This window comes from Balearica regulorum, chromosome 1 (assembly GCF_011004875.1).
Source record: "Balearica regulorum gibbericeps isolate bBalReg1 chromosome 1, bBalReg1.pri, whole genome shotgun sequence".
In the NCBI taxonomy this organism is placed as follows: Eukaryota; Metazoa; Chordata; class Aves; order Gruiformes; family Gruidae; genus Balearica; species Balearica regulorum.
Window position 1 is genome coordinate 136523746 of NC_046184.1, and position 24279 is coordinate 136548024.

The window sequence follows — 24279 nt, forward strand, 5'->3', positions numbered from 1 at the left end:
CACACAGGGATAATTACACAGCCCCTTTGACACTTCTCTACAAGAGAAAGGCTGCACTCACTCACAGGTGCCGTGTACATTATAATATACCTGGAGATATTCTACATGTTCTCTGAGAAAGCTGAATACTGTAAATATTGATTGAGAACTGGCTGACAGCTCTCCTAGAATACAAATGTTTAAAATATTCAATAGTGGACATGCAGACCTGTTGACTGAGTGGTTAGTTTTGTACTATTTCAGAATTAGAGCCCTCTGAGCTTATCAGAAGAATCAGCTAAGTAACACCACTGAAAGCACCTTGTTTATATGCAGGAAAATGGGCTTCCACCACCTTCATCTTTCTTATAGGTAGTCAGAAGAAAGGAATCACTCCAACTTACTAAAACTCAGTCTTAAGATTTAATTGATAAATATTGTTCTAAGGTTAATTCAAATTTTAAACTCCATTCTTTATTTGGATTCTGGACAAGAAGCTAAGGTAGTTCCACAAGCGAAAAGGAAACGTTTGCCTGTGCAAAGCCAAGAACACCCATTTTAGAAAAGGAACGAGACTTCAGCGGTGACATGACAAACAACATATCACTCAGAAGTAAACAAAAGCATTAATCATCAGATTTCAGAAGAGCAAGAAGCTATCTTCTGGTACTAACTGTTAATTAATGTTTAAGATAATACTGGGATTCTACTCCCAGTTTTCAAAGAAGAGTACAAAATGGGTTGATTTAAAAACAAAAACAAAACCACAAAAAAATCCCCCCAAACCCCCAACAATATCCAAACAAAACCATACATCCTCTCCCAACTGACATGAATTTAACAGCATAAAATTGAATGCAATCAAAACCCACTGTAAGGGATAGGAAGAGGGCTGTCCAGCCTAGGAAACATTATTGTCATTCAGCCTTTCAACCAGCACTGAAAGTGGTGCAAGTCTCAACTTGCATCACTTTTTTCTCCCCCATCAAACACTGGCACATTACAGAGTTGCCTGTCATTCTCCACTGTACCAAACAACAAAAATAGTCAAATCCAGGGCATCTGGTAATTATGTGGGCAACAAAGCAATCCCTTGGACCGTAATAATTTGGTAGGCTTCGTGTCATGCCTTTACCATAGCAGCCTCTTTCACTGGAAGCTGCACATAACATCTAGGCTTTTCACGATGAGCTGCTGCACAGAGGTGGTAGGGGAAAGTATTTGGACAAGTCTTTGTGGGACTGAATAAGCTACGTGCTGCTCAATTAACACTTTCATGCAAACATACAGTCAAACCACACCTTCCGGAAACCTATTTAACAGATACCTGGGAAACTCACAGAAAGCATTTATCTAGCTCTGGAGTACATTTTACAGTGCTATGATTCCAGGCTTACTCTGATTTCCAGTGTCATTGCAGCCCACACAGTACCACACAGAGCCCAGTGCAAGGCTGGTTTTCCTATTACAAAAAAAAACCCAAAACAAACACAAAAGAAAATCAAAACCACATTCCAGTACTGAAATGCTATATAGGCTTCAGAAGTTTGTTTACCCACGTGTAGTTTACTACCAGTAGTGACAGCAGGACCACTTGGTTTCTGCCATTCACCTGACACCACTCACGCAATCAAATCAGCCAAGGAAGCACATACAGAGCATGTCACTGCTTACAGCATCTCTACAGTAAATCATCCAAACGGAGCCAGTCAACCCCAAGATTAGCTGCATGTGACTTTGTGTTATTTCTATAGGAATCTCTGATCCAAAATGCCCACAGAAGAATGTCTAAGCCAGCTGAAGACAGTGCCACTTACACAACTGCTATATATGTCTAGTTTGCATGGACAAATCAAAACCAGCTCTAGACACCACATCTATAGTATATATTTACATATATAAATGAAATACATACACAAATTAAATACATACACACACACTTTTTTTTAAGTAATTCTCTCTTATTTTGAGGATTTTCTCAGACCAACAGCTCCCTTCCGCAAATACTGCAGACTACTTTCACTAAACAAGCAAGACTTCACATCCAGAAACAAAGTTTCATTGCAGCAGTTGACTTGCAAGACATTTAATCCTATCTCTGGGAAAGACAGGGAAAAATAAATAAAGAAATAATATAAATAATAAATCAGCATTAAAGCCCTGGAAAGGGTTCTTTCAGAAATAAAAACAAAACAAATCAGAGAGAGCGCATGCATGCAGAGAAAGAGAAGGAAAAAAAAAACTTCAGGAGCATTTATAACACAAGACTTTCCTTAATGTTTAAGACACTGTTGAACTGACAGCCTGATGAAATACTGAAGGCATTTATTTCTGATATTCAGCTATATACATAGGTGGTGGTTGCGTGTACGTCTAGAGAGAGTTAAACAGGCAAATAATTTGGAAAAACATAAAAATTCCTTGGTTCTTATAAATCTCTTCACTGTGAGAGCAATGCAAGATTAAATCTAGTGCGTATGTACAGCCTTACCTTTTCTTTCTATAATTAACCAGTGATGCTTTTAAAATATGCCTAAGGCACTGCAAGATGACGCTGTGCTTCGCCCAAAAGAGTGACTGACTCTCCTCCACGCAGCCACTCAGTGCATTAAGGAGAAAATTAGCGAGTTTGGGTTCAGTGAGCTCTATGTTATTTTTGAAACAGCAAACAAAAATAATAGAAACAAAACATTTATGGTGAAGTCTATCTTTAATTATTTTTAGTAAATGTTCTGGTTAGTAAATGCCGTATCTAGTGAAGTTTCTCATTTACTATAGCTCTAAGCAAAGTTAAAGCTGCAGTGCTGTCAAACAGAGAGAGAAAGGGAAAGGATACAGAGAAGGCACATCCTACCCCTTCTTTTACCTCCCAGCAAAATACAATCTAACTATCCTCAGATATAAAAACAACATACTAAGTCATTTATGAAGATCTAAACTTCGTTGTAAAAACAGCCTTAGTTTAACACAATCCTGACCTGTGCTAAGCAGCCATCCGAAATCTTGCCAATGATGCTTTCACCACCTTCAATACACACAGTCAGCAAATAAATATCCAATAAACAGCAGTTTAAACAGCAGACAGCTTAACCTTCCTCCTGTTTTTAAAAAAATTGCCAGACTGTTCAGTGTTTGCTCAAGACTCTTCTTTTACTAACATTCAATTTGAATGAGCCGGTGCAAATGCACTGTTCATCCTCTCGTGAGAGGAGGATGCATTTATGTGAAACATGAGGAGAATGCCTAATGTTGAAACATACTCTCTGCATCCTCAATGAGATTTTATTACAGGGCCCTCTTTCTTCTCACGGGCGTGTGTCAACAAGCCTGCAACCATTCCACTTCTTTTATGGCCAGATGCTATCTGTACACTTGTATTTACGCTTGGTACTCGATGGGAACAGTATATATCACACGTGTTATAACCCAATTGGGGCTATTTAAAAAATAATCAACGCTGCCACTCTAAGCACTCATATGTGATACTGATGTAAAAAAATATTCTAATATTGCACACAGCTAAATTTCTGGTTATTAACAATCAGATTTAAAAGCTATTTTGGCTTCCAAAAGCATTAAGGGCTTGGATTTTCAAATACGCCTAAAGGTAAGCACATTTTGCAAACTAGCTCTATGGTGCTCAGAGGAAAACCTTGTAGTTTAATTAAAAATACAAACAAGTTTTTTATTAAAAATAGTTATTCTGTCTATTGTATCAGAGCTCCGTGTGACAAAAATTGGTAATTTCTGAACTTGTCAGCAAAAATTTATGGGTTAAAATCTATTTTAAAAACTCCAAACAAGAAACAAAAAACAAACTACAAAACCATAACCAATTTCCTAGAGCTTGCAACCCTTTAAAGAACATGACTGATACAACTGTAATTTTCGGTTAAAGAAACATGACTTACTAAAAGAATGGCTTTTACTGAGATCTTTGAGTATCTCGGGCTGTGGCAACTAGATTTCACCAACTTTGATAAATAATAAAAGAGCCTGGCAAACATTCAGTTTCTCTAGTCCTTCACCTACATGGTTCTACAGTTCCTATCAATACATTATTTATATTTCAGGAGCATTCTCCACGCAGTAATTGCCTTCTATGCTGGTAGGAAAGAAGTCTCTGTAGCAAAGATCTTCCATTCCAAGACAGTAAGGAAGGAAAAAGTTATTCTTTTAAAAATATGGTTTCCTAGCCATAATAAAAATGCATGTTACAAGTAATGGGACAGAGATGCTGCCACCCTCAATGAAAATCTCTTAGAAATACTGAGTTTGAGAAAAGCCCTATCTATGGCAATACCTTTCACTATCATCTTTGTTAAAATAATAAAAGTTCAATAAAATGAAGCTTTAAAAAATACAACTCATCTTGATGGCTTCTGTATCTTCCTTGTTTTTTTCATTTATTTGTTTCTCTTTATTCTTTTCACTATATACCTCGTATTTACTCCTCTTAACACCGTATTTCTCATTCTATTGCTATGTCCTTACTAAAACACCGTCTCTTTATCACCACTTATGCTGCAGGATTGACCCCAGGAATTTTCTGAAGTGTCTGACCATTTGGTTCGGGGGCGTGGGGGGAGGTGTGGGGGGGTACACACCACACTTATCCACTGACTGTCCTGCATCAATCTCCCCAATTGCTCAGCGCCCCAGAAAAGGGATACCCCCTGACGTAACCCCATGGAGCACGGCAGGAGTTTCAGAAAGGTCTCGCACTGCTGTAAATGAGATTTTTCCTAATAGCTGCAACACAACAGGGCATGCTGTGTTGAGGAGTTATCATGGAAGTCATCAGGGGCTTTGTGGGCTGATATGCCAAACTGACTGTATGCCCAGTATGACAAAATTATTCTGCTTAAATTCTTGGTGATCTTCCCCCCACCCCCCATTTTATTGATTGCAGTTCACACTTGCAATGAAGAATTAAAATATCTTCCTCCCGTACAGGCAGAGTTGCTAATTCCACGTGCACTGTACCGCAATACTCTTTTAGGGAAATGCCTGCCTGGTGGGGAAATGGAGCATCAAGGGCTTTCTAGCAGAGCAACTTTCAGATTTTTGCTCATTCAACATTTAATCACCTATTAGTGATCTTCAGCATCAGTCAGTTCCCCATTTGTTCCTATTCAAAACAGACTACTGCAAGTTAATTATTGCCTCTTCAGATATGGGGGGTTTGTGAGTTTTTGAGGTGGAGGTTGGGTAAAAGCTTAAGGCATCCGTTTATCAAACACCCTCCTCCCCTCAAATCAACAGGAGGGAAAAAAACCTCAAAAAAACCACCAAGAACAACAATGAAACACCAAAAAAATTCCCAGAAAATAACAACATTCCCTTCTTCCCTACCTGGAGTAGGCGACAGATAGATTGAAGAACATACATTCCATCTGATGGAAATTAGATCTACTGAAGACTACTGACTGCAATACAACTTAATTAACATTATAGATATAAGACATGTGTAGGAGGGAAAAAATCTAAGATCTGAAAGAATGTCAACTACCTGGTAGTTCAATATTTGATTTGTTCATTTTTATTCTGAGCTAAGAAGTTACCCTCTTTCTAGTATGTCCCATGCTGAATAATTCCAGGAGAACAGGTGTTTTGTATTCAGATCGAGACTCTTCTATTTTGCCTACCGAGGAAACTCCTCTTTCCAACTGCTTTACCTTCAGTCATAACAAGTAGAGAGGTGCAATAAGGGAGGCAGTATTCAGAGACCTCGAACTGGAAGCACCACCCATGTGCACAATACAGCAGTTGTTCTATGATCTCAAGCTCCGCTCACCCCACTTGAACCAACTGAGTTAAAACCTCTAAGTATATCCTCTTTTCTGCTATTAACTCTCAAATGGAAGTAAAACAGGGACTAAACCACTTCAGGACTATTAATCTCTGTCACACAGCCATGCTCGTTCTCTGCAGAAGGCCCCTGCCATGGCCCAGTTTCATTCTGGGTCACATACCATCCTGTGCACCAACAAATAAGTGAGCAAGATTGCACTTTCCTAGTTGTACCAACCAAGGATTCTACCCAATGCAGCAGCAAGCTGCATGCTAGTCTGCAGAAACTCAAAAGATTATGCTGACTAGCTGTAGTTGCCACCTAGTTAACAAGAAAACAAACTCAACTTCAAGAACACATGTACTGATGTTTCATATGAAACCTTGACAAAATATATAGGTAGTGGCAAGGGGGGAGGAAACAGCCAACTAATTCTCATGCTGCAGAGGAACATCCCCAAAATATCAGCTGTACAAACAGAAATTTGCTACTAGCAGATCACCAAATGAGCATTCAACTGAGTGCTCTACCAAATGTAAACAGAAAGGACTGACACAAAGACTTCTCCAAAGAGATCATCTTGGAAAGCACTTCTTCTAAAGGCAATACAAAGTATGACCTAAACTAGCAGAGAAAACTAAGCTCACCATTTTGTTACTCTATATTAATTTACATTAATTTTCATACAGCTAATAGAGGTTCTCTATCTAGAGGTATATGTCAATTTAGGTCTGACTTACTATAGAGTAATTGTTCAAAAACATGAAGAGGAGCCTGTGTGACAGTACAAAGAAAGTAAAACAAAGGACTACAGCTCTGTTTGTGAGTCTAAGGACCAGAAATTTCAAAAACTAACTTAGTCACCAAAATACCACTGAATTTCAACAGCCCTTAGACATCTCACTCTCTGAAACAATACAGATTTTAACTTTCATGTGCTTTTTCCTAGCAATAAATAGGCCTGGTCACAGACAAAGTTACTCTACCACTGTATACCTTTCCCAATCACACACTTCTTTGGAAGCATCGTAATTCCTCAAGACAATAATGCATTTCTTCACTTTACACAAGGTAAGAGTCCAATAGAGATGAGAAGTTGTGTGTAAGCAGTTACAAATCAACTGAAAAGAAAAAGATACGACAGACTTGTTTCCTGTGTTCCTGATTCACAATGATGCCAGCAGTAGAGCTGCAATAACTCGCACAAGTCAGGATTTTCCACTTTACCATGAGTATCTAGAAACATAGCTCTTCTCCTTCCGGCCACACTTTTTTTGTTTGGGGTTTTTTTTGCCTTTTTTTTTTTTTTTAGACTGCATACATGGTTTACATAGCAAAATGTAGCCTTTCTTTATTTGTAACTCAAGTTTTTCTGGTCTTCATCCTTCTGGAAAAAAGCCTAACAATGTCAAGCTTTGGAGTCTGGAAAAACAACATAACAGCCAAAATTCCTATCTAACAAAAGTGGTTATAACAAGTCCCGCTTGGGAGGAGCGGGAGTTGAAGTCACTCAAAAGGATTTAATTAACCACAGAGACTTATTTAGCATCCATTTTGCATCTAATGGTAAAGGTTTGGTACCTAGGCTACCAGCTTGCCTGTACATTAGTAGTAACACAGAATGGGAGAGAGGATTTCCAAGTCCATCATCCTCACCTTGCCAGACCACTGTCCCCAAGCTATCTTTAAGAAGGAAGGGCCAGTAAATAAGACAGAGTAAGCCTGTGGCTTACATAAAGCAGTACAAGTGAAGCATCTGCTAATATGCATATTAGAAATTTTCTCAATAGTGGGTTTTGCATGTTTGCACAGCTGTTAGAGATAGATGCTCTTTAGCACTGCTACTTTATATTTTTTTCTTTAAATAAAGTGTACCACTATTAAATCACTGCCATCTTCCCCTCCTCTTCTCCCAATGTGGTTCTCTGATTTTCACTTATTTGCATTCCTCTCCACCTTTAATTTCCTTCTTTATTTAATATCTTTCTCCATCATCTCTGGTAGTCTTTCCAACCTCTCCTTTTGCTATGTGATTTCTTCTTTTCCATTTTACTTCGTGGTTTCCTTGTACTTCTGTGTCTTGTGTCTGTGTTCTGTGTCTTGTGTCTGCCAACTTGACTATTTTCTCTTTTCCTTTTCCCTGCTGTTCAAAAGAATCATAGACTATCTCCAGTTGGAAGGGATCCATAAGGATCATAGACTCCAACTCCCTGCTCCTTGCAGGACTACGTAACGCTAAACATATGACTAAAAGCATTGTCCAGCCAATCCTTGAACCTTGATAGGCTTGGTGCCATGACCACTTCCCTAAAATATGGAACACTTCACAAATTTGCATGTCATTCTTATGCAGTGGCCATGCTAATATTCCCTGTGTCGTTCCAGTTTTAGTACATGTGCTGCCAAAGCAAGCACAACTGGATGTCCATTGGATGTCTCTTGTCCCTTCCCAACAACCCCAAATCAGCAGATCCGCTCAGATGACAGCAGCCTGTCCGTGGCTCGCTCCATCAGCTTAACCACCCTGCGGAAAGTGAAACCGCAGAGTTTGATCAATTTGCTGCCACAAGACCAACATTTGTAAAACCAGGAGATCAAGCAATTAAGGTAACTAACTATGGCTAAAACATTATAGGCTCACGGTGAATGCTCTGAAGACCAAGGCATTCATAGCTAAAACACAGTAGCATAAAATTTCTTCTTGTGGAAAATTACATTTCCTCTTATTAAGCAAGAGCCCCAAGGATTTGTACCATGACTGCCATGCCACTGTGCACTATGTCACTGTTGAACACACCATCACCAACTTCCTATTAGCCAACCTTCTTCCTATAAATGACAAAAAAATCATCTCACCTTGTGAATTAACCCTCCCCGTCCCCATCCCCAGCAGGATTACAGCACAGCAGCTCCCCAAAAGGCTTCAGAGGCCGTTGGTTAACTGTCCACCCCGAGGTTCAGGAGGTTGGTCTCCACCACCTTGAGTGGGTATTAATTACATTCTTCTTGGACCCAAAAATATAGGGCTGAAAGCTGATGTGGAACATCACTGGCTTTTCCGATAACCCAGTTCATTTATTAACTGTACTCACAGCTGTGAAGCTCTTTTCAATATTCAGTTTAATTATGTCTTTGCTGATGCTTAAAGACCATTACTTCTTGAAATGCTTGTCATGGTCAGCCATCTAAATGTGTTTATTTTGCAGAACATGAATAAGTGATGCAACTAATCACAATGCAATTGTTACGCAGCTTCACAACATTTTTGTTGTCTGGCATGAAGAGCAAGCTCAGAATAGGTGCTTGACTGTTGGCGCTGTCTCTCTATTTCCATTCATTTAGTAACTCCAGGCTGGCAGCTACATCAATCACGAATGGCCAAAACGCCTCCATCCACCAAAGCCCAGACCTTCAGTTAGGCATATGCAGTTCAAAGTACACTCAAGCTCTCCTGCTGAAAAGATTCTGGTTTTCAAGATTAAAATTCCTAACAGGTAGGCCAGACAAGCTGAGCACTTGAAAAATAAAATAAAATCAGAAGAAGTGGAGACTCCTACAATTGGCCTGTCAACAGCAACAGACAGATCAGAAAGGGGCCAACGGCAGACCAGCACACAGCATGCAAAACTGTGCCTGATGCTAAGAAAATAGTTTTGCACTTGTATTTGCAAATGCCAAAAGCAAGTGTGAACTCCTTTTCTGATGCTAAAATGGTAACAACTTAAATTGATAAGAAACTCTTTTTGTTAGAGCGGAAGTGAAGACCACTCTCTCAAAGCATTTTCTGATGTTCAGACTACCCCAGCACTGTGCAACCATGTTTCCTCCCTTCTGAGCACAAAATCTAGCAAAGTATTTCCCCTGTACCTCCCTGGGAAGACAATCTCTGGGTTTTTTGAGCTGAGAGCAGCTTCCGCCACTTAGGATGAAATCCCACACCAGCCAACCTTTCATTTTCTTAGTACCATTCAACAACCTAAGCAAAGTGTATACACAGCCTCTGCAAGAGGCTGAAGGAAAATCAGCTTCTTTTCTTGCCTCCTGGGTGAGTCACAGCACTGCTAGAAATGTAAAAAAATAAATATTTCTTTTATTTAATCCACATTTTCCTCGAGGCTACAGATCCTTTGGAAGTCCCTGAGCAATATTAGTTCTTCTCCTGCCCTCACTGCTATGGTATTATACAGTAACGTAGACTTGCTTAGTCTTCCTTAAAATAGGTGAAACTGCCAACTGACAGAAAATCAACAGCCTTTGGTACCTATAGTGAACTTGGGCAAAATAAAGTAGGAGCTCAAAGCGCTCTGCTGAAATGTATGAACTGTGGGGGAATATACAAAAAGTAGGGAACAGGAGATAAATACAAACATTTATGTTACTATGAAGGGCACAGAAGAAGAAATGCAGTTAAGCAGGAAGTCCATTAAGAAGAGAATAATTCAGAAGAACACACGTTCGAGTACAAAATGCAATTATTCAGACAGGAAATAAGAATTTAAAAGTGTTCTAGTTTCAGCTGAGAGAGAGCTAATTTTCTTTCTAGTAGCTGGTACAGTGCTGTGGTTTGGATTTAGGATGAGAATCATGTTGATAACACACTGATGTTTTTAGTTGTTGCTGGGCGGTTGTAGTGCCTACACTAAGTCAAGGACTTTTCAGCTTCTCACGCCCTGCCAGGTGCAGCAGAAGCTGGGAGAGCACAGCCAGGACAGCTGGCCCAGGCTGGCCACAGGGACATTCCCTGCCATAGAATGTCACGCTCCCTATAGAACTGGGGAAGTGAGCCGGGAGGTGGGATCGCTGCTCAGAAACAGACCGGGCACGAAGTTGTGGGGATTTTTTTTCCTTTCACATGTGGTGAGGAATTGCATTTGTGTATCACTTGTATTACTATTATTATTGTTGTTGTTGTTGTTGTTACTATTATCTTCCTTTGCTATCCTATTCAACTTTCTTTATCTCCACCCATGAGGTTTTTTCCATTCTCCCCATTCCCTTGTCAGGGGAGGGGTGAGCGAGCAGCCGTGTGGTGCTCACCTGCCAGCTGGGGTTAAACCATGACATTCCTTTTTGGCGTCCAACGTGGGGCACAAAGGGTTGAGATAACGACAGATCTGACCCAAGTGTGTTAAAACAAAGTTGTTATAAGCATATTAGTTTAGTTGTCACTGGTCCACTGGTCATAATGTTGTTATATTTGTTCACAGAGTTCTCAGAGTTGTGTCATGTAACACTTCACTTGCCATATATTCTCGTTATCAGTGTTAATGTGTGGTTTGTCACCTCTGGGCACTGGATTAAAGTTATCACTCTGCCGTTCTGTGTACTACTGGCTTACGGTATCGTAAAATCATTGATAGTCGGACCAGTTTGGTATTTGTACTCGACAGCTGAACCTGTATTGGGCTGCAGTGGAACAACAGCTTCATGTCCATACTTCGGAGGCCATCTGCCAGAAGTTATTACTAATTTTACTTTTTCTCCTCAGAGCGCCATTATATGGGGAAGACACCTTCCTTCACCTTCCCCTTCTTCTTCAGGCTAATTACAATGGCTCTTGAGAATGCTGAATAACCTTGGGATGTTCAGACCAGCATGCTTCTATTCCTAGCTTTCCTCAATGTGCTTCAGATCTTAAACAGTTGTGTAACCCTAAACAGGAACACCACCCAGAGATCAACCCCCTCAACAGGCACTGCAGCTGAACCCAAGAACCAACCCATACCAGTATCAGTTGCTTATTATTATATTTTGTAAAGGGAGAATATATGCAACTGAATCACACTGTTCAGATCCTTGTGGCTTGGGGAATTTTTGTTTGGTTTTGTTTGGTTTTGTTTTTAATCTTCACTAGTAGATCCTCATGTCCCTCCACGTCCTCTCAAATCAATCAAAAATAGTAATCAAAAAAATTCCACTTCAGCATCCTAATACGCCTGTGGGTAACACCACATACAACATCATGGAAATAGTTAGCAGGAAAAAAACCAGCTATCAAATAATTGACTACTGCTCAGAGCACATACATTCAGGACCTGGGTCCTGGTTTCCTACAGGACAGAGACTTTCAGTAAAAGCCAGTCTGCCATAAACATTATGGCACCAATTGATTTTAAAGGCCAGTTAAAAGCTATTGTCTGTAACAGACCAGGTAAGCCAAACAATCTGTGTTCAGGAACTAAGCAAACCACATTTGCACTTGAAATATATCGACCTCAGTCCCACAACTGCTCCCAGCAGAGGTCCTGCAATGAATACTGAAGCCCTTTTCCTCCTGCCTCTGTCCAAGTCTATACATGAGCTCCTCCTGCACGTGCCTCTCTTTCACGCTTAGAAAGGAAAAACATCTCCTCAGACCTCAGTAACAACCTCCAAACTTCACTCTGCAGAGGGCAAGAGAAAAAAAAAAGACATGACAGAATCTCTTCCAACAGAAGCAGATTTGGTAGCCTTCGAGAAGCAGATGATGTAGTAAGACGTAAGGACAGTGCTATCACAATTTTAAATCCTGTGCAAATGTCAGAAGATGACAGAAAGAGAAAAACAAACACAAAACAAAATTCTTTAAATGTCAAGTGTCTTCCTGCAAACCAGATTACTGCAGGGCATGGGGCAAGCCAGCAGCAGGAGCACGTGAGCTTCAAACGCAGCAGCAGCCCATGAACAAGAGCAGCGATGACCCTCACCAGCTCCATAGATGCCCCAGGATTACCTCTTCAGATCTCAGTACCACTTCCAGCAAAAGCCCCATCCCAATACAGCTCCCCCCGCCTTCCACGGACTCTGAATTTCATCTTCACTGCAGCACAGTACACCAGAATACTTCATAGTGTTTGGTTTGGTTTTAAATCTGGTCAAAAGATACTACACATGCAGAGCATCTTCTAAAGAGAGCTGCTTCAGCAATCAACAGTTCAGTAATAAACAGCTGGACCTACAGCTTTGACTCCTCTAGTACAAGCATTTATGAATCTTGGAAAGAATTTTATTACATAGTTCTTTACACTAGATGTGCAGTGAAAGCAAATTTTCTTCCAGTAATGCTTTTGGAGACAGTTCACTTTTCTTCCAAAAGTCCTATTAATCTTGTAAAAGAGTAACAACCTGAATCCAACCAGATATAGTATTTTATACTTCTGCAGATCGAAATATTTTTAATTCACTTTGATGTCTGAGCCACTGCACATTCACTTTCATGATCATTTACACAATTAGGTTTACAGCAGAACACACATGCTAAGCTTCCACAGAAACTGAATTTAAAAACTAATTTGTAATATGCATTCCCACCAAAACATATAATAGAAAAATGGTTCGTGGAAAGATCAGGGAAGTTTACAGATAAGGTACTTATCTAGTCAAGAATACAGCAAAGAGTTAGCAACCTGGGTAGCAAATCGAAGGTATAAGGCCCCAAAAATCAGAGTAATTCTGAACAATGGAACATTTGGAGAAGGCTGGTGCTCTGCCAATCACACCATGAACAGAGGAAGACAAAATTCATTAAATAAATTATTCATTAGTGTTTAACAACTCAGCACTGGATCCAGCATTTCTTTTGGCTAAAGAATAGTGCTACGAATCCATGCATTTGTAACTGCACTGCTGAAAAAGTTAATGCCATTTATTGACAGGTTAATTTATAATGTCACCTTAATTAAAAAAAGATTATCTTATCACTTTCTGACTGAAATGAAACTGCAGGTGATTGGGAACAATGTACCTACAGGCTAATGGAGGATTTGAAGCGATTCAGTGCCCAATTAACACCAGCATCTGGTTTGGGGATTTTTTTTTTTTCCCCTCTGTCAAAGCATTAGGCTGATATTAATTATACTTTTAGTTAGTAGTAACAGAAAGTTTCAATTTTGATGATATTTTTCAAGCAAAAATACAGAAAATAAAATGGTCAGGACCTGGAATTCACACAAGCAGAAGCAAACTCCCTATCACTTGCAGGCATGTAAAACAGTGGTAGGAAACCTTTCTGAGCCCAATATCAACAGCTATCCCAACACAACACCGACTCAAGAAATAAGCGTCCCTTGTGTCCAAGACACACATCTGCTTCCATCTGGACGATCTTCTCTGAAGCCAGCTTCAAACTTTGCTTGGCCAAGAAGGTGGCTTCTTCAGGCTTTTTAAACTAATCTTTGCCAATAAAGAGGCACGTGAATAATCCACTGATCTTCAAGACTAAGCACAGCTGGCAGATTTGGGATGGGGGGACTCGGGTGTATGGAGGAAGGATCCTTTGACTGGTTAAAGATGGGTGAACCAGCATCTGCCCCCTGTCCACTCAGTAACACTGGATTCATATTAGTCAAACACAATTTCTGAAATACAATGGGGGTTTTTTTCCATAAAATGTTCAGCACTAACTCTACTATCTCTCTAAGACCGTAACTATACAACTAAGGTAAAAACATGAGAACAAGTATTTAAGTCCAAACCTGGACCGGCATTTTAATACTGTGAGTATGGGTGGACTTAAGATTATCTCATCCATGCATCGTATGCCAGCTCTGCTATTGTTTAGGAAAGCTACAGTGTCATTTCCTTAGGGCACTCTTGCAATTACACCAGGTAAGAGATGTTACTTTGGTGTACCTAATGGTTACTTGAGAACAAAATGAGTACTCATTCCTGAGAGAGAGTGATTCACAAGAGGGGTCGAGCTCTGTAGTTGCCAATATTTTGTTCATCAATCCCGGATTCACAACATTCACTGAATAAATTATTAAAGCGACTAGGAAAAAGAAAAAAAAAGCCAACAAAAAAAGCCAAGTACCATCATTGCTGCATAACTGTGTAATATTATCCTATATCTTTTCCCTTTCCTTTTTATTATGAGTGTGATTATTGTACCTTCTGATAGAAAATTATGAGAACTGCAACCAGCATTAATTTGAATCCAAACACTGGAAAGCTTCACAAGAAGGCTTCAATGACCATACGTATGCTCCTACCTGAAAGTCTACAGGAGGAAAAAAAAAATAAAAAAAGAAAAAAAGACATACCTTTGCTTCTTGTGAATGCTCAATTTTTAATTAAATGTCATCACTCCAACTAGATCACACCTCATCTTTCTTTCAGAAGCAAGGCAGAAAACCTATGCTTTCGCCTCTTTTTAAGAGAGCTTTAACTGTGTTTCTAGGTTCCCCTTTGCCTTTTATTTACAACAACAATTTCTCACCCTTCCCTATAAACTAAAGCAATCTTATCCCACCCATGCAGCAGCTCTATGCAACTGTTGCCAAGCCAATAAATTAACAGACTCTTGGACTGGTCATGCAAGGTAATTCTTTTTTGGCTGTTTCATCGCTACCCGACAGACAGCACTCCCCTCCCAGACCCGAAGCTCGAACTCAGCCCTTGGTCTCCATTATCATGCTATTGCCTACCAAACAGTTTTAGTACAAAACAACAATACATCCAGCTTCTTTCTAGCACTTGGATCCCCAAGATGATCAAATTTTCTTCTTTTCCTCACGCTGTAAGAGGTCTGCGCTGCACATTTAAAGGTTCAGGATTCACATTCTGCCAACAGTATACCTACAAGAAACTCAGAGTTGCAAAGTACTTTTCAGAAGAAAAAAAAAAGTGTGTGTTTTTAAAGTTACTTAGCATTTTGAAAGTAAACCCAAACCTCTGTTGAAATAAAACTTTAAGATACACGGGTAAAAGCCAAACTGTATGCATCATGAGCAGATGCATACAACTTTCTGCTGCTCCTTACCCCAGAGGAGCTCCTAATCCAACACACTTTTACTGTCTCACACCTCTCTCTCCCTGCCATAATTATTTCCCTGTGTCCCACAGACCAAATCTGGACCCTCTTCCCCAAATTGTGCAGTCTGATACTTTCCCACCAGTTCTGGTCCCCATATCCTCCCCTCCTGCACCCCATGTGCATCTTTTAGCTCAACCAAGAACAACTAAACACAGTGTAACGTTTCTCTCTTCCTCCTGTGACTAAAGAAAGGAAATCTTTACTGAAGGCATATAAACTAATGCCCCATTAAGAACAGCTGCAAATATTCAATGTTGTCAGAAAGCTGGTGGTTACCAAAACAAACTATCAGCACAAACCAACTGCTCTGCCAGCTACTGCTAGCCTTTAATCGGTACCTCCTTTCACAGAGATGGAAAAAGCCTTTTTCAATATCATGGTGTGCATTAGGCAAATGAAGCAGTTGCCTGAAGAACACTAGAAACCTCTCAGTCTTGAGACAGGAAAGAAAACAAAAGCATAGCTTGAAATTACGTATTAAAGCTGTAATAAAAATCTTTTGGTAAGTACTGTCCATGCTTGATAAACTAGTGATGATGACACAGAGTTGCCCGAGTTAAATCTCACTTGATTTCCAAGTGAAGCACTCTGAAAAAGCAGAAAGAAATTAACTCGGTGGAGTTGCTCTGAATTGTCTTGGGGAGCGAATCCCTCTGGGTTTACCGACATGTCTGATCTCAAGATTAAGTTTTCAGTTTAACTCGCAACAAGCTTCTCCTTCGATTTGTTAGGAGATGTACACAGAAGTTAAACAAGTAACAATAAAATGTTAAAATGCCTCTTTTGTTCAAAATGTCCAGCTCTTATTTCTCTTACCTGGTTAAAGAGGAAGGGTATCCTTTATGAAGACTCCCTGGGACATATGACTAACTTCACAGTATTTTTTGCTTCTGGTGAAATGTTCTGGTTTTCTTCTTCTTTGAAAGCTCCACTTAATAAGTCGAACAATACACACCATTCAGATTCACCAACAGCGCTTCTAACAAATTTCATTTCCATGGCAATTAGCATATCGGGGCTCTGTCCATGAAGACTGGCCACCAAAACCATCAAAAAAAATTTTATTTTTTTTTAATCTTCTAAAGCAAATGAAGACTCTTTTAATGTAACAGCTAAATCTCTGTCTCCAGGTGAAACATTCAGATTTTTTTTTTTCTTTTCTAAATGGCAGGTGTTTTGCCATGAGCAAGCTAACATCCAAACATCACCTGTCATGCGGTTTCACCATTAGCATCATTAGAAGGCGGGGTGGGAAGCATCCCAGAGGGCATCTCAGGCTGGGTTGCCAAATACAGAAACTCAGAGAGAGGAACAGAAGGGTAGGAAGTGCCTAAGTAAGGCCTGTCACCCATCAGCGAATCAGACTTGCAAACTGTTTTCCTGAGTGGCCTGAGGAGCTTTCCTAGGCATGGAGGAACAGTGATGATTATACTCGCTTCACAAACATTTCGGATAGACAGCCCGCAAACTTCTGCACCTCATCCGAGATCCCAGCTGATTTCTGGATGCCCTCCTTGCAATCAACTCAGACACAACAGCACGCTGTACCCGAGTCAGAGGCACAGACTTGTGTGCTTAATTTTACCCAACTTGGAAAGTCACCAAAAGGCACAGTCCCTTTGGGCAGCCCTCCCTCGCGCTGCATTCAGCAATCATGCAGCCATCCCATAAGTGAATGAAGATGAAGGAGGGTCAGGGTATCAATATGGGGTGCATGGGGTCAGGGAGGGTGCGAGATGGAGCAGCTTCCTACCGAATCAACGAACTGGTCCACGTAAACACAGCCAGGAGCTTGGGAGGAGGACGAGATACAGCTTGGCCATTTCTCTCATCAGCAATATACATCTAAACCACAATATACATATGGTGAAACCACACCATAAGCCAGTAAAACAGAACTGACAAACAAGTCTCATCACTTGTAAGAGATTTTCCTTTGCTGAAGCACCTGGTGGATCCAGTACAAGTGTGCATGCCACCCAGGACATCACTACCTGAATGAGAGCTCAAAATCATTCCTCCCAGCTGCACCCCTCCCATCGCAGCCCCCTTGTTGTGGTCACACCTTCCCAACCACCTGGGCATGCTCGGCCCCAGCAGCAGGAATGCTTTTCCTCTTCTTCACTCCCTCCTCTGAAATCCCCGTCCCCTTGCTTTTGAGCCACCATTACTTGCCAACTGCTCCCTCAATATATTGCCTTACCTCATAGTTTACATAGGTTATATAAGGTGCAAGTTATACATGTGAAAATATGACACTTGTTTTGATAGTTGAAGAACAAAAAAACCCCAAAACACTAAAACCCCTCAAAAAGGAACAGCAGAAACACAAATGCATAAGTCAATGGAAAGAAATCAGGAATAATGTTTCACAGACATCAGAAGAGGGGAATCCTATTTCAAACAAAAGCTCAAGAGCCAGAAGTACCTCACATTGAACAAACAAATTGAAAACAAAACCCATTAGAAGCAATCCAGCCTTCCAGAAACACATAAGCATCATCATTAACAATAATAATCTGACTCTTCATGTGTAATCATTGCATGCTAGCCTCACTTTATATTCGTAATGGCCATTAATGTCAAGAGGAATTGTGCACATGAGCACCATGCTGCCCCTGTGTTGCTCCTCGGTCTGCAGAGAAAACCACCTCTCCCTGCCACTTCTTCCCTCTAATCCAACTCATGAACAGAATCAAGGAAGCAGCTGGGGCAGCTGAACTGAGCCATATTTAGAAAAATACTATTTTTTTTTCTTTTTTTATAATATTTACAAGAATGTTGTACTATTAAGATAGCATCGGAAAGGTAAGTTGTAACCATCTGCTCACAAAATACTGAATTTAAGACAGTGCATACTGGAGCACTGCAAGGACAGAATCCATCACAATCTGTACTTCAGACTTTGATGATTGATTTCACAGGTTACCAGCATCTAAAAATGGCCATGAAGATTAGGGATGTAAACAATGCCAAAAAAGAAACAAGCATTAATCCAGCATGGTTCATTCAGAATATCCCACCTTCCACTTTAGACAACACATATGATGCAGGGGAAGCATAATATTCCTCCTCCCCACCATTTTCACAATATCCTCATAGGCTGAAATTTTCACTGGAGAAAGCTAAAAGGTAATTGCTACAGTGTTGTAGGAAAGGTTCAAAACAAACAGCATTAAATCGCTCTCATCAATGGAGCAGTTAAAATGCTCATCAGCTATATGGTCATTATAACCCTCTACTGACCAAGACACAGAATAAGAGGAGTCTGACTGAATGCTACTACATAACATGGTTGAGCAACATGATGAAGTATGTACTCGTTACCATGCCTTTAGTAGCTCAGATCAGCCACAAAACTATAAAAGCTAAGGTTTTCTTCATATATGACCAAAACCACTAGGAAGCTTCCAGGAACTTAACTCTAGGACACTGAAGGAATTAATTTTACAAAAGTGTCTATAATAAATAGAGAATAATCCATTCAACTGGACCAATGCTTTGTTTTCTAGCACATCTTATCTTCTTTTCTAAACAGAACAGACCAAGTCAGTCCAAGTCAAGCCACAAATGTGGAATAATTTCATGTCAGGATGACACAGGTAGACATATTTCTTGAGGTGGATTTATTTCACCCATTTGTCCTAAAGCTATGTCAAATCCAAATCCATCACTACAGCTACCAAATCTAAAGTAAGATTTCACATAAATACCTATAGAACTGTGAATTCCAAATGGTTTTACCTTAAAAGATCATCAGAAAATGCTTACATATTCAATCTTTAATTCTCAGGTTTACAAAAAAAATCCTGCATTAGGCGATTCTTGCATAAGTTTATAATTCACTGCCAGTCCCTCCTGTACTACTAATACTCATTATTTTCCTCTTACAAAACCCTAGCTTGTATCTACATCATCTCAAGACACTTATTTTTGTTTTCCTTTCCTTTATGATTTTGATATCTACTTTGCAATGATTTAAACAACATAAGAGTCCTTTAGATATGGACACGGAACAGTCCTCCAGAAACCTTGCCTGTCAGTGCCCATTATTTTGTATAATTATTTAGCTAAGTAATATCCTATTACTTTATCAAGTGTTTTATTACTGTATCAAGTACTATGTGATATTAGGCTAAGATCTGTATCTTTAAGGACTATGGTTTAGACTTCTATTACATTAGCTCTTATTTTCATAAGATAGTTTAATTAGCAATTCATTTACTTAGGTCATGAGAATTCAGCAGGAAGTCACCAGGCATTTCCACCTTGTGAAACCAAAGTTTTCCACCTGATTATTTCATGCATCCCATCTCCAGCTGGGGAGAGAGGGGAAGGGCACAAACAGCTAGAGGGAACGAGTCTTCTATACGTGTGAGAAGGGCTTCTTTCCACTGCAAAGCCTGGTTCCTGGTTTGACATGTCTCCCCAAACCTTTGCAGAATTTCTGTATCGCTAAACAGACTTACCTCATCTGTGGTTTCCATCTCGTTTTACTGGAAAAAACACTTAATAACTGCAAAAATGAAGGAATGTGGAGAAGAGGGGTGTAAGGAAGGGCACCACCACCTCCACCAGGCAGGTAAGGAAAAGAAACGAACCCCACCGGAGCTGTGGGGGGGGCTGAGCATCATCTTTGTAAAGACACCGTGCTAACCCACCCTCCGGCACAGTGCCCTGGAGGTCTAGAATTTCAGTACACCTATGAATACCTTCATTACTAGAAGGTACTTTCCAGCTCCAGTCCCTTGAAATGTGAATAAATTAGACTCACAGAAGACTGACTGAATCATAACCAAGATATGCTTGCATTTGGAAAAATCCCTACGTTAAAACCCTTAGAGCTTTAGCAGTCCACCACCCCCATCCCCCCCCAAAAAATAGTATCTGGCATGCCTATGCAGATAAGTAGCTAATTGTTTAAAAGAAACCCAACCTTGATTACACATTTTGATTTATTTATAATCAAGAGAAGTTCATTCAATAATCATACAAAAGCCATACTCCATTTATGTGAATAAATTCTACAGCAATTGATACCTCCTTTGCATGTAAAAAAGTACACTGCAATTGCAAGTTAAATGTTACGTTTTGATTTTTAGTTTGGTTTAAAGAAATTTCCCATCATTGAGGAAAATTATTTGGTGTTATGGGAAAAAATCCAAAACATTGCTTTGTACGTTAAAAAATTATCTTTTCATCAGTTATTTCAACAGACAAAATTATCTTGTCTTTGCAGGAAGTAGAGAATAGTCTTTGCAATTTTTCAGTTGCTTCTTCACATCAACATGCATGTTACTATGGAACACTAAACACTACCACGGACAGATCACACATCTTCACCCAGCACCAGTAAAACTGTCTCTGCTTTAGCAATAAGTCACCTCTGAAACCATTTTTAAAACGTAAGAAGGAAAAGCTCCAAAAACTGCTGCAGTTTTAATGCGGCCTTCACAAAGACAGATCACCGCTCATCCTTCACTGGTATACCTGTGACCTCCGAAAATACTCAACAAAAAAGTTATTTTTAAATAATGTTTTTAGGAACCTAATTTTTGAAGTCTCTTTGTGATACAGTCTTTAACACAGAACAAGTCACTAAACACATTTATGGAAATAAGCTTTTAAAAACACTCAGTGTTAAACATTAGATGACTTGGTCATTGTGAAAGATTTTCAGAAAGATATTTCATAAAAATACCATCTCTAAAAATAATCCTTAAAAATATATAATGAAACATATTGATATTTATGACAGTATTGGGAATAAAAATCTTAATTTTTATTCTATAGCAAAATATTATTCATAAAGACAGCCTCTTGGAGTTCTGAATTTAATATCCTTAATTAGCCTTTCTGTGGAAAAGTAAAGTTGTGATGGATACATGCTTCCATATTGAAAACAGTTTGAGAGTTGCAGAGTACAGCTTTCTCTGCTCAACATCCCATTAAGTATTTGCTTTCTAATCACTTTTTGGAAGGCTTATCTAAACCTACTTCCTATTCAAACTATTACAATAAACCCCAAACCACCCCTAGGATCTGAGCACTGAAGAAAGAAAATAAAGCACGAGGTATGTATTGCAACTGCTGTTCTTTTAAAAAGGAAAATGAGGATTAAAAAATTAAAATGGAACCGGAGTAACTCGTTCTGCCACATCACAGAAGAATCGCTGGCACAGGAGGTGTGAGATTCACAAGCAAGGTTGTGGATTTTGAAAGCATTATAGAAGTTGCTTGTCTAGATACCCATCTTACACCTTTCCACTTATTTGAAAGAATCATGTATTACACAGGAATATACACAGGAAATGCACACTAACTACCTGAGGGTAGATTTCCTTTGCAACTTTCCCCAAACATCAGCACACTAAATAAACAAACATACCCAAATCTCTAAAATAAAGGAACGGGCTCTGCTTAGCTCCCTGCTCCACCCCAGTTCAGCCCCGGCACTGCAGGGGATGGATGGAACATCTTCCTCGGGGTGACCCACCACCCTCCGTGCCAAGGCCAGCCCTCGGGAGCCACCTGGTCGACCCTGCTGCGTTCTGGCTTTGCTGTCAGGACAGCAGTCTGCCTTCCAGATACAACTGTCCACAAAAGAACAAACAGAGACACAAATCAGAAAAAGCCTGCCCGTCGCGTCTTCCCCTTAGCTCAGTTATGCAGCTAAAAGCCATTTGTATTTTAGAATTGCAAAGCAACTATTTTGGTATACGAGACGAGGATCTGGAGAGTAAGAAAATAACACCTCCGAAACTTTGCCCTTGTTCGCATTTTTGTAAAATAAAGCCCTAATTCTTTTGAAGACAACAGGAAATGAAAGGGAGGGAATACCACCTACAAGGGGAAAAAAGAGTTAGGAGTAAAACAACGTTTCTGCCTGAAGCCAACTGCAAAAGATAACTTCAGAAACCAAGCCACTGTGTGCCACTTTTACTTCATTTTTTCTGGAAACAAGTTAGTAGCGTGCTCTTGAAAGCAACAGCAGAGTTTGAGCGAGGAGTACAGATGCCGCAGTAGTGTGGTGGCTTATGACTCAGCCAGCAACCTCATTCAGTTCAACAGTGATGTATTTTCTGCACAAAGACAGTAAAACCATTACAAAGTTTAGTAAAATGTGAAATTACAAAGTGGATTAGGAGAAAGGCAGTAACGTTTTATCACAGTAATTTGTATTCAAGTCTCCAAAAGGAAGTTAGTAAATCTACCAAAATTAACAATATTTATCTAATCAGTAAGTATTTCTGTTTCAGGTTTATTGACGACAGGTGGCTTTTCGAAACAGAGCTTTTAAATTTGTTGCAAGGATTATAAGTTTTATTTTTATTTTACTTATTTTAATAAAAAAATAATATTCTGTTTTTAAAAGTTTGAAACACTCTGCAATACATATAGCTTTCCATTAAAGCAGCATAATACACATAGCTTACCTCTTTTTGTAGCTTTAAGGGGACATGTTACATTAAGTAGTGATGTAAATGTGATCTGTTAAATACAAACTAGCTCCTTAATGGTTTAACTGATCATTTTTTTGTGCATTGTACAGAAGCCACCAAAATGGAGTTCCTTGCCCAGGATAGAATCACTGTGCAAGTAAAAACTTACTACTAAGCAGCAATCGAAAGAAATTACAAAATGATCAAACAATTGCATTGTCAGCCCCAGATACAAGACCGTACAGTAAGAGGGGATCCTTTTATTTCAGAAGGTATATTACTTGGAAATGCAGCAGTATATCCAAGTTATGCAGCCATGTATAAATTGCGAAAGCAGAAAATTTAATCAAAATGACTAAAAGAAGTACATACTGCATTATGTTTCTTGCAGCAATAGTAAAACAGAGATGGCAGATACCTTCATCTATGTCCCAGAAAACTAGTTATGCGTGATATAATCTATTATATCCAAATACAGCGACATTTTTAAGACACCTATTTTATTTTAGCATGAGATTGTACAAGGGGAAAAAATAAATCAAATTTGCAAAGTAATGCGTGTGTACGTATACCCACATCCATGTGGCGTGTGTATATCTCAAAATTAACCAGAACAGATCCTAGGCATCTGGGCAGAACTTCATCTACTTGTTTCTTTAAAACGTCATGTCCTTCATCACATAAATACCTCCTAGTACTTCAGCTTCTGAAAACAAACCAGTGAACACGTTTTGCCCCGTCTGATGAAATGACCCAAACGTTTGTAGCTCCTGCCTTTAATTGTAGGGAGATGATTACATCTGCAACGGAAGCCAGCAACGCTGAAGCAGGGTTCAATGGGTAATTCAGCACAGCACAAACACACGCTCAAGCCCACAAAAAATAAGAACAGTTAAAAGGAGCAGTGAGAATTTCTTTCCCAGTAGCCAGGCTGAGATGTCTTTCCCTAATCGGGGCTTCAACTCTAACATTTCTGATTCTCTCAGTCAGATTCGTCTGTTCCAATACTTAATGCTTCTGGGCACAGCTGATGGGCACCATCCTGCACAACACTGGAGACTGTGTCCTCCCAGACTAGGCTTACAACATACAGTATTTCATCAATATTTAATATACATCCCTTCACTCTGGCATACAGATTATCAATCAAACTTCAATCTAAATCTGAGCCCACGACACTGGAACTGTTCTTGCATTAAGTGCCTTTACGGTTGCTATGGATATTGCCCCACAGCTAATTTTCTTCTTCTTTTTAAAAATGTAAATGGGTA

The 24279-nt window shown here is 39.6% G+C and overlaps 1 protein-coding gene and 1 non-coding gene across 4 annotated transcripts in view; both read right to left on the reverse strand.

Annotated features, from left to right (window-relative positions):
* The window catches only part of FRMPD4 (FERM and PDZ domain containing 4), a 420939-nt gene that overhangs the window by 191673 nt on the left and 204987 nt on the right, over window positions 1-24279 (reverse strand). The gene's annotated exons all lie outside the window — the stretch shown is intronic.
* LOC142600203 (U6 spliceosomal RNA) lies at window positions 8082-8188 on the reverse strand. The gene has a single exon (XR_012833643.1). It is a non-coding gene; the product is annotated as a U6 spliceosomal RNA (small nuclear RNA).